Here is a 15,709-nt window from a genome sequence, read left to right on the forward strand (position 1 = left end):
CCCGTCCGTCAGTTGTTTTCTTGAGTATTCTGTCACAGAGATTTTTCTCCCTTGGATGTTGGTATCCCTCCTGGATCCGGTCTGTCTTTAGGTCACTCCCTTTTCAGTGCTCCCTCGGTTGTCTTCCTTGCCCCAGCCTTTCACGGCACTGTAAGGCGATTTTCTGCATACATGCCCGTCTCCTGAGCCCTGGGTCTGTTCTGTCTCACCAACGTGTCTCGACCTGTTGGGGCCTCGTGGTAGCTGTCCGGGCTGCAGGTCAGCCCTCAGACCCCTCAGTCGGTGGTCAGTGTATGAACTCCTTGCACACCGTGCTCAGCCCCAGCCCTGTGGTTAAGTTCCAGTCTGATCACGGTTCTCTTTCTTGAGGTATTCAGTATTCATATGTTCACTATGGTACCGAGGCTAGACACACCTCCACTTCACTGCTCTCCTTCACCCTGGCTTCAAAGAGGAAGGGGACAGAGGCCGCGCAGCTCTGACGTGGGTCCTTGGGTTAATAGAATTCTTATTCCCATACCCAGATGCCCTGGCTGTTGCATTTTGGAGATGGAGACGGAGGCGTTTGTGCCGTCCGTAGGCCTCAAGGCTCTGGTTCTGGGCTACAGTTCATGATTTCTTCTCACTTTCCCAGGGACCAACTTTCTCTTAGCCACACGCCGGGGCCATGTTCCCGGGTCTCAGAAACCTGCGGCAGGGTGGGTGGATCCAAACAGACTGGGTCTGCGTCCTAAGCAGGGATTTTCTGGGTCCCCAGCTCCTGTCTCCATCTTCTCATGGAGACCATGATGGTGGCCGAGGCTACTCAGGGACTATCAGGTATGCTGTAAGCGTTCTGCACACACACGCACACACGCACACACACACACACCCTAGCAGCTCAGTGCAGGTGCTTTCTGGGTGCTTGAGTCTTAGTGCCCGCTCTGTGGCGTTCCCAGTCAGGGTTTCCTGATGGCAATGGAGGTCTCCCTGCTCTTGCACACGCGCCCTTCTGAAGATCTGCGCCCCTGAGCACCACCGTGTGTCTTCCCTCCCCGAGGCTGCTGGCCACATCTTTAGGGCCGTACCATGCACAAACAGGAGATGTTCTGCGTGTGGTGGGAAGTGGGGCATGCCCTGGAACTTTCTCCAGCCCAGGGCGGGGGTGGGGCTCTCATCACCCTCCCAGGCCCAAGCGTGACACAACAGCAGTGTGTCAGGTCTCACCTTCAAGTGACCTCTGTGTGAAGCATGCCAGGCCTTTGCCCACTCCTGTTTTTTTCCCCCTGAGGGGCAATTGATTCCCGTTCTTCTCCTTCTAATTGTGTGGGTTTAGGACCACAGAGAGTCTTATTTTCATTGGCGTTGTTGACGGTTTTTTTTTTTCCCTGAGCACATAAGTTAGTGTGATTTGAACTCAGCACCAGGTTTTCTGGACATTGCTGTGGCTTCTGTGCCCACTGCCCCCGTGCCCACCGCACATCACCGGACACGAAGCCCGCAGTTCCCGCCTCGCGGCTGGACGTTGTCTGGAGTTACCGGGAGGATCCTCGGGGGAGGACGAAGAAGGAGCAAAGGCACTCTGCATTGGGTGGGGGGGGGCTAAAGGAATGGCCCGTTGGCTCTGGGGGTTACGCTGGATGTCTTCGGAGCAGCTCGGGTAGTGGGATCTTCAATCATGTCTGTGCGCCCCTCTTGGGTCGGGGTTTTCATTTGTGCTTTGAGCCGTTTGCCATCTGGGACTTTCCTCATTATTCTACAAAACCCACTGTCAGTCAACAGCGATCAATCATGCAAAATTCTCCTGTTCCACAGATCTGTCAGGAAATCAAAAGACTGTTAGGTTGTTGTGATTATCCATTCATGAGCCATTTTGACTGGAAACTTCACAGGCCTTCTCGTTGCTACCGAGGGGGAAGTGTTTAAATCAATCATTTAACCGATTTGTCGCTGAGGTCTCTCCCCCCCCCCCCCCCCCCCGAGAGCCGCCGTCCACACCAGTCCTGTCTGGGCGTCGGCACGGGCGAAGACCTGGTCAGGTGGGCGGGCCTGCCTGTTGCTGGTCTTGACTGGGAAGGTGGCAGAGCGTCACGCCACCGGAGGGCGTGAGTGAGAAGGGAGCTCTCTGGTGGAGGAGGCTGGCGCCGACCCCTCCAGCCGGGCCCCTGCCACGGGGGAGGTGGACCCCTCCAGCTTGGCGTGGGTCCACCCCTGAGGGAAGAGAGGAAGGAGTTTGGAGAGGACCCGGACGTGGAGGGCATGCTGGGATTGTCCGACCGCACAGGGGGACGGTCCCAGCCCTCCCGCCCGGCTCTCTAGCTGGATGTCGCCATGGCAGGCCTATCTCCTGCTCAGAAGTGCACCCGGGGACTCGCCTTGGAGCCTGTGGTGGGCCCGGCGCGGGGCACCGTCCTCTCGTGCGCCCGGGGGCTGCCTTCCTCGGTGCTTCTCCCGGCCCGACTCCGCGTGTTTTGCCACCTTCACGCAGCGCTGATAAGCGGATTAACTTTTGTGCAGCCGGTGATCACTCTGCGCGTGGGTCTCTTGGAAGCTGACGCGCAGACGTTCTCTCCAATGGCGGTGACACCAGCGCGAGACCCTCGGCCGGCCGGTTGGCAGGCAGGGAGGACAACCACGGGGAGACACGGACACCGCAAACCCCACCTGGCACAATGAGCAGAACACCGGGGCGCACACACAATACCAGGGGGGAAAAACAACACAAAGAAACTCCTAGCCACCGGGGATATTCTAGAACTCTCTCTCTCTCTGGGAGGCCAAGGGCCCTGGCTTCTGAAAACTCCTGGAGCGTTCAGAGCAAACTCCCCGTAGCCGGGGCAGGGCGGGGCAGGGCGGGGCAGGGCGTCTTCCCGGGCGGCCGTCTGTGATCGCCGCGTCGCCTTTCATGACCGCACGGATACGGACGGCAAGGAAGAGGTGCCTGGCGGCCCTGTCCACGGCCCTGGGCAGCGGCTGCTCAGCCCGGGGGGGCGGGCGGGTGGGGGGACGCCCTTCCCAGGGGCGACAGCTCCACCTCCGTCACCCTCCCCGCTCTGCCCCGGCAGACCTGCCCTGGTCGCTGCAGCTGCGCACCTGCAGCTCTGGTGTGGCCTGGTGCCAGCCGGGGCTGCGGCCCGCCCTCCCCGGCGGCTCCCCACGCGGGGCGGGGGGTCAGGAGTGCCCCTGTGAGCCGCTCACCTACCCGAAGCACCCCCGCCGGTCGGCATGGACCCGGGGGAGAGCCCAGAGCCAGCGCCCAGCCCAGCACGAAGGCAAACGCGGGTCAAAGGGAGCCACAGGTAGATACGGGGGAACCCGCAGCTGGCCAGAGCGGGGCTCGGGGAGCGCGAGACCCGCTGAGTCCTCCGCGGGATGGTGGCCACAGACGCCAGTGACAACCCTCAGCCGCCCTTCAGCCTCGGGACGCTCTGACTGCGACGTCCGATCTCCTCCCACTCGGAGCCAACGCGGGCAGGACACACCCAGCGACGCAGAGGCAGGGGTGCTATTGGTGGCTTTCCACGCCTGCCTTGTGTCCCGGTGGCTTCTCACAATGGGGGGCGCCGACTCCGAGTGTCCACGAGCGGCGTCGACCTGACTCATCTTTCAGCCCTGCTCTTACTTATTTATGTTTAGTGTAAAAGCTCATGACTTCGCAGGAATTACACTGACTGCTTTTTTTTTTTTAACGTTATTATCGTGAGTTAGCTGGGGCAGGGCGAGGTCTCTTTTGTGTGTGCGCGCGTGCGTGTGTGTGTAATTTTGTAGGACGATGCTTTCCTCGTTCCTCCCTGCACACAGTTGGGACAAGGCTCCGTGGAGAATGGCGAGTTGTGCGTGGCGACAGGCGCGAGTCCCGCTGAAGCCACCCACGTGGTTCCCGGGACCGCGTGGCTGGCTCGCCGCAGGGCCTCGCGGTGTCCCCGGGGGGTGCGGACCCCAAACGTTATTATCATAACTATTATTTAGAACGGGGTAGAACTTCCAAAGGTCTTACGAAAGGGGTCACAACTTAACATTTCCATCTAAGTGTCTAGTGCTTCTTGATTAGAGTCACCCGCTCCAACATTCAGAAGATCATCTACATATATTATGCATATATGTTACCTATACTATATAACACATTGTAATAGATGATTATATATAATTTGCGTTAAGTGGCTAAGGGCTCTGAGGAGTACGAGGCTCTGCAAGTGAGGGGATCGTTCTAGCTCGTGCAGATGGGTGCACGCGATGAGTATATTGAAAGTGATTTAGTTAGATTAAAGGAGTGGAACGGGAGCCGACACTCAGGACGGGGCGTGGGATCTCAGGCTTCTCCGTGGGCACCGCCCGCCCAGCCGGGGGCCCCGGCCTGTCTGTCCCAAGCCAGCGTCTGGGGCCGAGGCTGCGGGCCAGGTGCTCCCCCAGGCAGCCAGGGGTCCCTGGGCCGCAGCCGTGGGCGACTCTGAGCAGGAGGTCGCCGAGATGGACCCGGTAAGGGCCGCTGCCCCCGGCCCCCACCATCCAGACTCCCTTCCTACCCACGACTCCCTTGCTTGCTTTGTGCGTCACACGGGGGGGTGGAAAGATGTTTCTGAAAACTTGAAAAGGATGTAACGACAAAAGGAAACTAGTGAACCCCCTCCTGCTCTCAAGCCTGTCTGTATTCACTCATTTGTATGGGAATTCTGCTTTGCACACGTAACACTGATAGCAATCGTATCCCCGCTCTCAACGGATGCTCCAGAAAGTTCTTTTTCAAAGGTGCCATCTGCTCTGAAGAGAAGTTCAGTTCCAGGCATGCGCGTTTGGTTTCCCAAGCAATGACCTTTGGTTCCTGAAGGGGTGAACCCCTCCCCAGACAGGCCTGTCCTCCGCCGCCGCAGTGCCAGGCCCCGCAGGACTTCCACCGGCCGCTCGTCACCGGCCTGTGACTCCCACCTCCGCCCATGCAAGCTGGAGCGGGAGATAGGAGGCTACTTGTGTGGGAGAAAGAACCCAGGAGGTTTTTATTCTCTCTTGGCAAGCAGGTTCTAGGTGTTCAAGGTGGCTGTGGTTGTCATTTGGTGTGTTTTGTTCGTTTCTTTTCTGTGTTTTGGTCCTGGAGATTGAACTCAGGACCTCTTACCACTAGGCAATACAGTAAGACTAGAGCCATTGCCCCGTCTTCTGGTTATTTTTACCGATAGGGTCTTACTAACCTTTTCCTTGGGTTGACTCAGGATGGCCAGCAATGACCCTGCCTCCACCTACCAAGTAGCTGGGGTTACATCCATTTAGCATGCCGCCTGCATTACAGGCAGGGGCCGCCATGCCTGACACCATTCCTAAGGCTTATGAAGTATCTCATGATTTCGTATTTATACTTTCAAGTACTATGAAAAAGAAGAAAAACTCAAATACCTTTTTAAAAGATAGCTTTTTCTTACTACCAGCTGCTGACATAGGTCAAGTGCACTTCAAGCCAGTTGTTCTTGATCTGTTTTATCCTCTGTGTGCGTGAAGCACCGAAACCAGTGCAGGTGTTTAGTGAGACCAGTTGTGGCAGAGACTCAAGCCAAACAGAGTGTGGTAATCTTTCTTTTCTGGTAACGACTCAGAATTAAGTATATGAGTATAGATGGAAACTAACCATTTCCTTGGTCTTAGTGCTTTCTTTTCTTAGTGCTGCTAATCATTGGACCATCTATCCATCTTTTCAAATACAAAGATTATCCGTGGAGTTTGTGTGACTTCTATGTAGCATATATGTGTGTTTAAAATATCCCTTTCTTTCGGAGGTCAACCATCCTTCGATGGCTGGCCAAGATCTCTTCTATGGAAGCGATTAGATATGGAAAGATACATTTGGTAGGAATTTACTGAGCATCCAGTAGATCCTAATGTTTCCTACCATGTGCAATGGTTTCCTCACTCTCGTGGCCTCAGTGGGTTGGAAGATCAAAGGCCAGTGACTTTTGCCGGCAGTCGCTCAGGTGGGGTTGCCCTGGCGATTCCTTGTGTGTAGACCCCGGCTGTCTGCCTTCCTGGAACACCAGAGAAGTGGGGAGCTGTGCTGGGTCGGGCCGCGTCTCCTCCTGAGGACAGAGGACAAGGCTGGCGCTGTCACCTTGGCCGGGGCTCTCCCCTGAAAGCCCGGTGTTTCCCCTGTTGGCATCGCCACATCTTCTGTGGGCAGAGCCTTCCCTCAGCCGGGCCGGGCCGCTCGGCCTTCCGTTAGCGTCTGCGGATGCTTCTCACCTGAATTAATTTCTGTTGTTGTGTTCCCCAAGGCCGCTCTTAAAATCGCATCAGGGGACGACATGATCACGTCCTTCTTATTCAGACAACGAGCCTTCCCTTTCTCATTTATTCACTCATTTATGTAATCTGTGTAAACTCTTGGATTACCATTTTATCCAGTGTGTGACTATCTATTTACTGCTGTGATTTATTTTGGCTCTTGAGATTTCCCACCTGTGATCAAGAGTAATACCTTTAAGCTTAACACACACACACACACACACACACACACACACACACCCTTTGATATGTGTTTATCATTCTTTGGGAGATAGTTTTTGATCTCGCACAAAAGGAGGTTCTAAGCTCATCTTGTCCTTTTCCCAGCCCCAGTATGATATAAAGTATTTCTCCAAGGCTACCTCGTTCTTTGGGGAGAGAGCCACAGAGAGCAAGAGCGGGCCGTTGGGGGCTGGCAGCTACGGTGATATTGCTGCTTTCTAGCCCCTGAAGACAGAAAAGTGCATGTCTGTGAGTATAAGCAATACGCGTGTGTAACCTGTGTACCGTTGCTAATATTCATGTCCGTTCCTGCATCCATCTACCCACCTGTACCCCTGAGTGTGCACCAGTCACTCTGACGCGAGTTCGACGCCACGGGTTTATGGTGGCGTTTCCTCATTCTCCATCCGCACTGACCCCTACTGTAAGTGACAACACTTGATGAGACATCGCTTGGCCCTGCGTGCTGCTGCCGTAGCCAGGCAGCATCTGCTGGTTGTTAAACGTCTTCACTTACGGAGCCCCCTCTAGACTTCTGTCTGAAAGCACAGGGAGAGAGCCTGGGAGCGATAAGGCAAAGAAATGGGTGTCTTCAGAAACCAACCTGGGTGTCCCCTTCTTCCCAAGTTAGTCATGAAGCTGGGTGAAAACCTCCTCTTTGTGTGCTGCTATTATTACCACCCGCCGCACGAGAATAACTTGTGTGCTGACAGGTGCTGAAGTGCTGAAATTCTAAAAGCGGGTTCTGAGTAGAAAGGGGAGCCAGTGTCAGCATAGCCGTGTGTGTGTGTGTGTGTGTGTGTGTGTGTGTGTGTGTGTGTGTGTGTGTGAATGCCTATGTGGGGCTCGGAACAGGGCGGACGCAGGTGTGGAGACACTGTGGCCTGACTCCTCACAGAGCACGCTCCTTTAAATCCAGATTAAACACACAATTCGAAGCCTGACCTTTCCGAGTAATTAAAGATTTCTACTTCATGGTTTTTGTAGACATGGTACAGTGGGCCAGGCACACGGCCCTTCGGTGATTCAGGCGGGTTGCGTGGGGTGGCTTGGGGTTTTCCCTTCCGTTCCTTCCTGTGATCGATTGTGTGAGGTCTGCATGGACCGAGGGTCAAAGGTGAGGGGTGAGCTGTCTAAGAAACTGACCGCCCGGTCCTCAGGCTTACAAGGCCACTTGGCGCCCACAGCCCGGATTCCGAGCGATCGTGGCTCACGGTTTCCCCAGGGTGAAGGGTCAGCAGAGACTCACAGGTTTTAAGACTGAGGAGGCTGAGAAGAGCCGTCAGGCTCTCTGGACGAGAGCTGCCACGGAAGCCCACCACGCGGGCAGCCGCGTCATCATGAAGTGCTTGCCATGAAGCCTTGCGTGTTCCTCCCGGGTCTGTGTTCGTGAGAGCTTCTGTCCATGTTCAAGGACTTCGGCCGCGGAACTGGAGGAACGTTCTGTGTGAGGCCACCCACATCTGGTGTGCACCCAACTCAATAAATCCATGAAGGTCAGCCGGTGACCTTCAGTCTGCATTTCAATGATCCTATGTTCAGGACCGCTCAGTAGCTCACCTCTAACACGCTCCTGTTTTTAATAGGCCCATCGTTTCTTTGACAGATGAAAATGCACTTTATCTTGACATTGTCCCCAAGGCCATTTTCAAGAACAACCATTTAGGAAAATCTGATTTACCATCTAACAGAGCACTACAGCTTGTAAATGGGGTAAATAAGAGGTAGGTAATTCAGGACATAGTTGATCTGCATACATAAACTGGAAGAAAAATGCTGAATCAAATGTCAAGTTGTCACTGTTTTCTCTTACATGTATATCAAGTTTTCTCAAAGAGGGATGATCAAGGGTCGTGGGCCACCATCCGGCTTGCTGAGGTTGTCTTGTGCTCAGATCTGCACTGTACATCGCAGGGGCTCCGTGCTGAAAAGGATGTGTCATCTGTCTCTCATGCCTGAATTCATTGATTCCTTTGCGGTCAGTGACCTTCTTTGGTTGCCCTTATTTTATACACCCATTTCTATCCACACTAACAGTTAATTACAACAGAGTGCCAAATGCATATATAGGTTGATAGATGTTATCTTAATGCATACAAAGTGGTTGTATAAGGCCTGGGATGGTAATATATAACAAAAGAACTGCTTCTACTTTTATACACGCATCCCAGATCTGAAACTCGATGTTGGCCTCTGTTCAGAATCAGAATTTACCTGCGAGCTGTTCTCTGCAGGTTTCTCAGGAGTCCATATGTGCTCAATCAAAATCTAAACATAGCTACTTATCATTGTGTTAAAATAAATGTCATTGCATTTCTCCTTACCAACAGTCCTAGAAATGCTAGGTGATCGCCTGAAGTAAGTTCTGTTCATTCATTTATTCATTCAAACAGCCCGTAAACACTTATTGAGCACATAGTGCTAGGCACCAGGACCACAAAGAGAGATAAGAGAATTATTATCCGTGAGAAAAGCCAAACGGAAGAAGGTGTGCAAAAGCAGAACTACAGTGACATTTCATGTACTGTGCTAGACAGAAAAGGCCACATTTGGGGGGAGGAGAGAAGGAACTATCCGGAGGCCAGGGTTCTGTGTGGAAAGTGTCACAGACAAGAGAAATCCCACTGAGCGCCAGTGTGGGGGAAAGACATTGGTAAGGGTTTAGAAGAAAGGCTATTTGTAGTGGAAGTCACAGCATAAGCACAAACAGAGGGATAGAATTATGATATTGTTCTTGGATAATAGAACGCAGGCTTGGGGGGTGGTGGCTAGGATTGTGCTAGGTACAAAGACCACAAAGAGAAAAAAGAAAAAAAATGTAAAAAGAAGCCACAGATAAAGTATGGAGTCAAAATATGACCTTGTGGAGTTTGGTTTCTTATGTTTCATGTAAAATATCAATTTACAAATCCAAGCAACTCAATGAGCCTCATCCAGGATAATATCAAAGAAAGCTACTTCTGACTATTGAATTTTTGAAATGGAAGGAGGAAATATTGAAAAACGTGGGGAAATACCTGCTGAGCAACGATGGCGTAATGGCAGTGGAGCGCTTGTTATAGACAAGGACGCTGCACGGAGATGGATGGATTCTTCAAGGGCTAGAAACTGTTCACCAGAATTCTATAGCTAGCAAAACTAACCCTCAAAACGAATAGGAAATAGAGGCATTTGAGAGAAATGAAAAGCAGGAGAAGCTGTCGTGGACAGGCCTGCGTTACAAGGAAGGTCAGTCTTAGGGTGGAAGGAAATGACAAAAGATGAAAATTAGTTTCCAGGAAGGAAGAAGAGTAGAAATTTAAGAAACACAGTGTTTCAAACAATAATTGCCAGTACTCTGTTTTGGATTTACAGCAGAATTAATATAGTGTGAGGCAGGCCCCGAGTGGGCCTGGCTGTGTAACCGTCAGAGTGGAAGTCCAAGTTTCCTCCCAGGTGTGACGATACACACAGCTTCTCACTCCGTCCTCAGACGGCTCCTAGAATAATGCAAGCAGCACAGCTCACACCCGTAGCGACGGAAGTGCTTAGCATGGCAGAAGGGGAGGCAGGGGAATGGAGGGCCAGAAGAATGGCGGTGGCGGTGAAAGAGCGATGGTGGTGTTGGTGGTTGGTGTTGAGATGCTGGGTGAGCAGCGGGGCACGAGGAAGCTCAGAACGGGTTTGGGGGTGCTCCTGTCTGGAAGAAGCACGCTCCCCCGCCTCGAGAAATGTGCTGCCCCAGGCTCCTGAAAAACGACAGGAGGGAACCGGGGCACGCGCTCTTCAGTGTCGAGGAGGCATTTGGAAGAGACTCCAAGAAAGAGACACACGTTTCAAAGTTTTCAGCCAGGGGAACAAATGTGCCAACGCAGGGAAGGCATGCAGCTCCGGAAGGAACAGACACCTGTAGCAAACGAAAACTAGATCCTTATAGATCACCCAGCACCAAAGTCAATTCCAAATGGATCAGAGACCTGGAAGTAAAATCAAATACCCTGGAAACACTACAAGAAGGGATAGGAGAAACACTTGGGCTCCTTGGCACTGGATGAAACTTCCTTAACAAAGGCCCAGAGATGCCATAAGTCAAAGAAAGGTTGGAAAAATGGGACTGCATCAAACTGCAGAGCTTCTGCAGGGCAAAGGACATAGCTTCCAAGATAAACAGAAAGCCCACAGATTGGGAAAATATCTTTACCAGCCATACAACAGACAAAGGCCTCATATCTAAAATATATGCAGAACTAAAAAAATTAAATTCCTCCAAAACAAAACCGCAAAGAACCAACAGCCCCCTCAACAAGTGGGCTAAAGACCTAAAAAGAGACTTCTTTGAAGAGGAAATGAGAATGGCCAAGAGGCACATGAAGAAGTGCTCTTCATCACGGGCCATAAAAGAAATGCAAATCAAAACAACACTGAGATTCCACCTCATCCCAGTAAGCATGTCCAATATCAGGAAAACTAATAATAACAAATGCTGGAGGGGATGTGGCCAAAAGAGAACCATACTTCATTGTTGGTGGGAATGCAAACTTGTTCAACCCCTCTGGAAAACAGTGTGGAGGTTCCTAAGAAGGCTAAGCATAGAACTCTCCTATGACCCAGCAGCCCTGCTTTTGAACATTTACCTAAAAGATCACAAGCAAGATCACACTAAAGCCACCAGTGCAACTATGTGCATCACAGCACAATTTGTCATTGCTAGAACATGGAACCAACCAAGATGCCCTGCAATAGACGAATGGATCAGGAAAATGTGGTACATATACACAATGGAATTCTACGCCTCTATCAGAAAGAACAACACTGCCCCATTTGTAAGGAAATGGAAGGACTTGGAAAAAATCATACTAAGTGAAGTGAGCCAGACCCAAAGAAACATGGACATTATGGTTTCCCTCATAGGGAATAATTGTAAATCTCTAGGATAGACATAGTAGAAGATCACAATAGCTTGCCTGTATAAACACATGAGATAATGCTAAGCAAAATGATCTCCATGTTATGAAAATAAGTGGTGTATCATTGTTGTAGTTAATCTCAACATGCCATGTGAAATCGTACCTTTTTTTTTCCTCTCTAGTATTCCCTTCCTGTGGTTTCACTCCTGCTATTACTGTAATTGATCTTAGTACCCCGGATACAGTATATGCATGTATTAGAACTAGGGAGGGGAAAAGGAATGCCAGAATCGAGAGACAAAGGATAAAAAGACAAACAATTCCAAAAGTAATACTTACAAAACCATTTGGTGTAAACCAACTGTACAATTCATGGGGGGGAGGAGAGGAAAGGGGGAGGGGGAGGCGGGGGGGAAATGAGGAAGGAGGTAACAAGTTGAACAAGAAATGTACTCCCTGCCTTGCATATGAAACTGTAACCCCTCTGTACTTCACTTTGACAATAAAAAAGAAATCACAGATCCCTTTCAGTTCACAGCAAACATCAAGAACCTGGGACACAACGGCTGAAATGGAGTGTTCAGAAGTTCAGGAAGAAAATCAGGAACTAGTGACGTCTTGGAAAGCACAGAAAATGTATGCCAAGGAGTGCAGGATTGACAACAACGTAAAACCCTAGAGAGAAACAGGGCGTCCTTAAGTTTGGCAAGCAGGACATTGCTTTTCGTTTCTTGGAGACCCATTTTAGGACTTGTGCTGGCAGACATTGTGCAATGGAGCTTTCTACCATTTATTTATTGATTTGTTTGTTTATTATTTTTGGTGGTATTGGAGTTTGAACTGGGGGCTCTGTACTTCTTACTCAGATATTCTACTCTGTCCTAGAGTGTATCTTTTTTTTTTCCTTGCCAGTCCTGGGCCTTGAACTCAGGGCCTGAGCACTGTCCCTGGCTTCCTTTTGCTCAAGGCTAGCACTCTGCCACTTGAGCCACAGCGCCACTTCTGGCTGTTTTCTATATTTGTGGTGCTGAGGAATCGAACCCAGGGCTTCCTGTATGTGATGCGAACACTCATATTCCCAGCCACATTCCCAGCCCTAGAGTGTAACGTTTTAGACATTTTTTTCCCCTCTACGACGGGCCTCAGGCCACGATCCTCTCCTCTGCTCTGACGTAGCTGGGACCACAGACGCCTGCGAGGATAACTTGCTTACTCTTGAGGTGGGATCTCTAACGTTTTGCTCAGGCTGGCCTTAAACTCGGAGCCTCTCGTCTTCACCTTCCACAGAGCTGGGTTTGCAGGCCTGAGCTGCCCCCCACCCAGGCCATAGCATTCTGTTTTTTGAAGGAGAAGTCACCGCTCTTTGTCTTCAGAATATTTGCAGTTGGAAAGTAGGAGTGTGTGTTCACGCAGGGGTTGTTACGGTGAACTTCCCTTGCGAGCTGTGAGACTCTTCTCCGTGGCCCACCGTGGCAAATGCTTGCGGTGGGTGTTTAGCTGTAGCCAGGGGGAAGTCTGGAAAACTCATGGCGCGGTTCCCGGCGGCTTCCCAGGCGATGGGGGAGGGAGGAGCTCTGGGTGGATTCAAGCGCCTGGTGGGACTAGAACCTGGGGCCTTGGACCAGAGAAACCTCCTGGGCTATCAAGAAAGCCAAAGGCCGCCCAAATCCAGTTGGAAAGGAGCCGCTTTTCCTGCACGGGGAGGGGGCTCTGCCCGCGGAGGCTGCGTCCTCCGCTCCGGGCCTTTCACTCCACAGCAGGGATCCTGAGCCTCGTCCCGGTCAACAGTGACCAGGAGAGAGGACGAAGGGTGACACAATGCCACCCGTGTCCCTCCCGGCCTGCGCCGTGCCCACCGCAGCCCAGCCACTGGGCGGCTGCCGTTGTAAGTTAATAAGGAACCTCGTTTCTAGAATGGAGTCTACTGCCTGTTTGGAATGGCCTTTGCCTGTCTCTTCCCGCATTCCCACAGCATTCCGAGGGGCGTGGGGCGGCCGGGACTCCGGACCCTAGGAACCCCGGAGAACCACACGGCCTTCCGGAGCAGCGGGGGCCGGCTGCGGGAGGCGGGCCGTGGAGGCAGGACTCGAGTTCCACGGAGACCTGGTGACGAAAGGCAGGGCTGAATTTCTGGCTGTTGCCTGATTCCTCTTTGCTGTCCAGTAAGGAGCCTCCTGGAAGCTGCTATTACTTGGTTGGGCAAGATGTCCAGGCGAGACATTGCCTCACGATGGCTCCGTGAGTCGCTGCTTCGCACACCACTTCCGAGGCTGGTCCCCGGCTCTGAGGTGAGGCTGGCCAGCGGTGTGGACGGGTCAGGGCTGGGGCGGGGTGCAAAGGCCCGGCTGGGTTGATTTGCATTGCCTTTCTCCGGCCTGAGCGGTCCCTGCCTTCCATTCCTGGAGAGGCCTCTGCGGCGGATCCCTCCGGGCCTGCTGGTGGGGTGGCCCCGGGGACTTCCCTCTCGAGCACGGGCCTTGATGCCGGGGTTGGCTCGAGGGCCGGGGACCCCAGCCCGTCTCTCTCAGGAGGACGGAGACTCCACGGTCTCCTTTGGACGGGTCGGGTGCTAGCATGTCGCGGAAGGGTGCCGATGGTTTCACTTCGCGTGTCTTCCCACCGGTGACGGGGCCCCGGGAGGGAATGGGCGTGTCAGGGCCCAGTCGCAGCTCCCGGCCGAGCGAGGGAGCGACCCACCGCAGCAGAGGCGGTGTCCCAGCTTTGACAGACGGCGTCCTCCCGCGCTGCGGCCGCCCTGGGAGCCTGCGTGTCCCTTCACCTGGCTGAAGGATTGAGAAGCGTCCATTTAGAAGGCCTTGGCCTCGTATACAGGAAGCCCTGGGTTCGATTCCCCAGCACCACATATATGGAAAACGGCCAGAAGCGGCGCTGTGGCTCAAGTGGCAGAGTGCTAGCCTTGAGCGGGAAGAAGCCAGGGACAGTGCTCAGGCCCTGCGTCCAAGGCCCAGGACTGGCCAAAAAAAAAAAAAAGGAGCTCTAGAAGGCCTCGGCAGTTGCGCCCTGGTCCATGGCGGGGGGCTCTGTGCCGGGAGGCCTCCTGGAGGGGCGCAAGCCCCTCCTCGAATGCCCGGTTGTCCACGCTGCCAGCCGTGACCCTGCGCGTGACGCGTCCTCGTGTGTGTTGTGAGGTGTGCGGGCGCCTCTGCTCTCCTTGGGCTCCGGGGGTGGGGCGGCCCCCCGGGGGGCGCGGGGTTCATCCACACGGGGCGGCAGGGGCCGGATTCACAGGGCTCCGTGCTCACAGCCGGCCCAAGTGCCCGGGAGCCGCGCGGGTGACGGGGAGACGCGAGACGGCGGGCGAGCGGAGCCCCCGCGCCCCGCGCCCCGCGCCCCGCGCCCCGCCGTGACACGGCGCACAGCGTCCCCGCGAGCGGGCGCTTCCGCCGTGCGGGAAGGAGCCGGCCGCCACGCTCCGACTCGGTGTCCTTGCCGCCTCTCCGCGCGCGAGGAGAAGGGCACTGGGCGACAGACGAGATGAGAAACGGCTCGCTCCGGCTTCATTCCGAGTCCGAGCGCCCCGTCCCTCCCGCGCCGACCTCGGCCGGCGCCCCCCACCGCCCGGCCCCCCGGCAGTGCCCCCCGCCAACGCCCGACAGAGGCAGCCCCGCGGGCGACGGGGGCAGGGCGGGGTCCCCATCCCAGCCCCAGACCCCAGTGTGGGCCGTGGGAGGAGCGTTAGCCCCGTGCCATCCGTCCCCAGGCTGTCGGGGCGGATTTGGCCTGCGTTCCCGGGGGCTGCGTGGTGGCTGGGGGGGGGGGGGGGTGGCCGGGCTCTCCCGGGGGGGACCCCGCCATCCATGCACGAGCCGGAGGAAGCCAGCCAGGTGGCCGGGGTGCCCTCATCAAGGACTCTGCCCCTGCCCGCGCTCCGAGTCTCCTTGCCTCTGTCAGGAGGTCCCCCGGCCCTGGACGAAGCGCTTGTTGGTGTTAATTATTTCCTTTTCATTTCCAGCTGGCGCGGAGCGTTCGCACCTTCAGTTGCTCCATTTGATCCCTGCACTCAGGAACAAGGTAATTAAGTCAGCCACAATTTAAGAAAACGGATCTGCCTCGACTCGTGGCCCGTTTTCAGACAGAGCTCCATCCTAAATCATCTGATAATGGAAGAGGCCCGGTGCAGCTCCCCACTTGACAGAGGCTCAGTTCATTAGGTCACAATCAGTAATTGATTCTCTGGGTGTCTCTGCTGGTTTTATTACAGTAATGAGGACTATCTTTTTTTTTTTTTTCCTTCTTTCTTTCTTTTTTTTTTTCATCCCTTCTAATATGTTACCCACGCGATCAGCTTCTCAGTTTGGTGTCAAGATGACTTTGACAGGTTGTTAGCAACCATGTGA

This window comes from Perognathus longimembris, chromosome 15 (genome assembly GCF_023159225.1).
Source record: "Perognathus longimembris pacificus isolate PPM17 chromosome 15, ASM2315922v1, whole genome shotgun sequence".
In the NCBI taxonomy this organism is placed as follows: domain Eukaryota; kingdom Metazoa; phylum Chordata; class Mammalia; order Rodentia; family Heteromyidae; genus Perognathus; species Perognathus longimembris.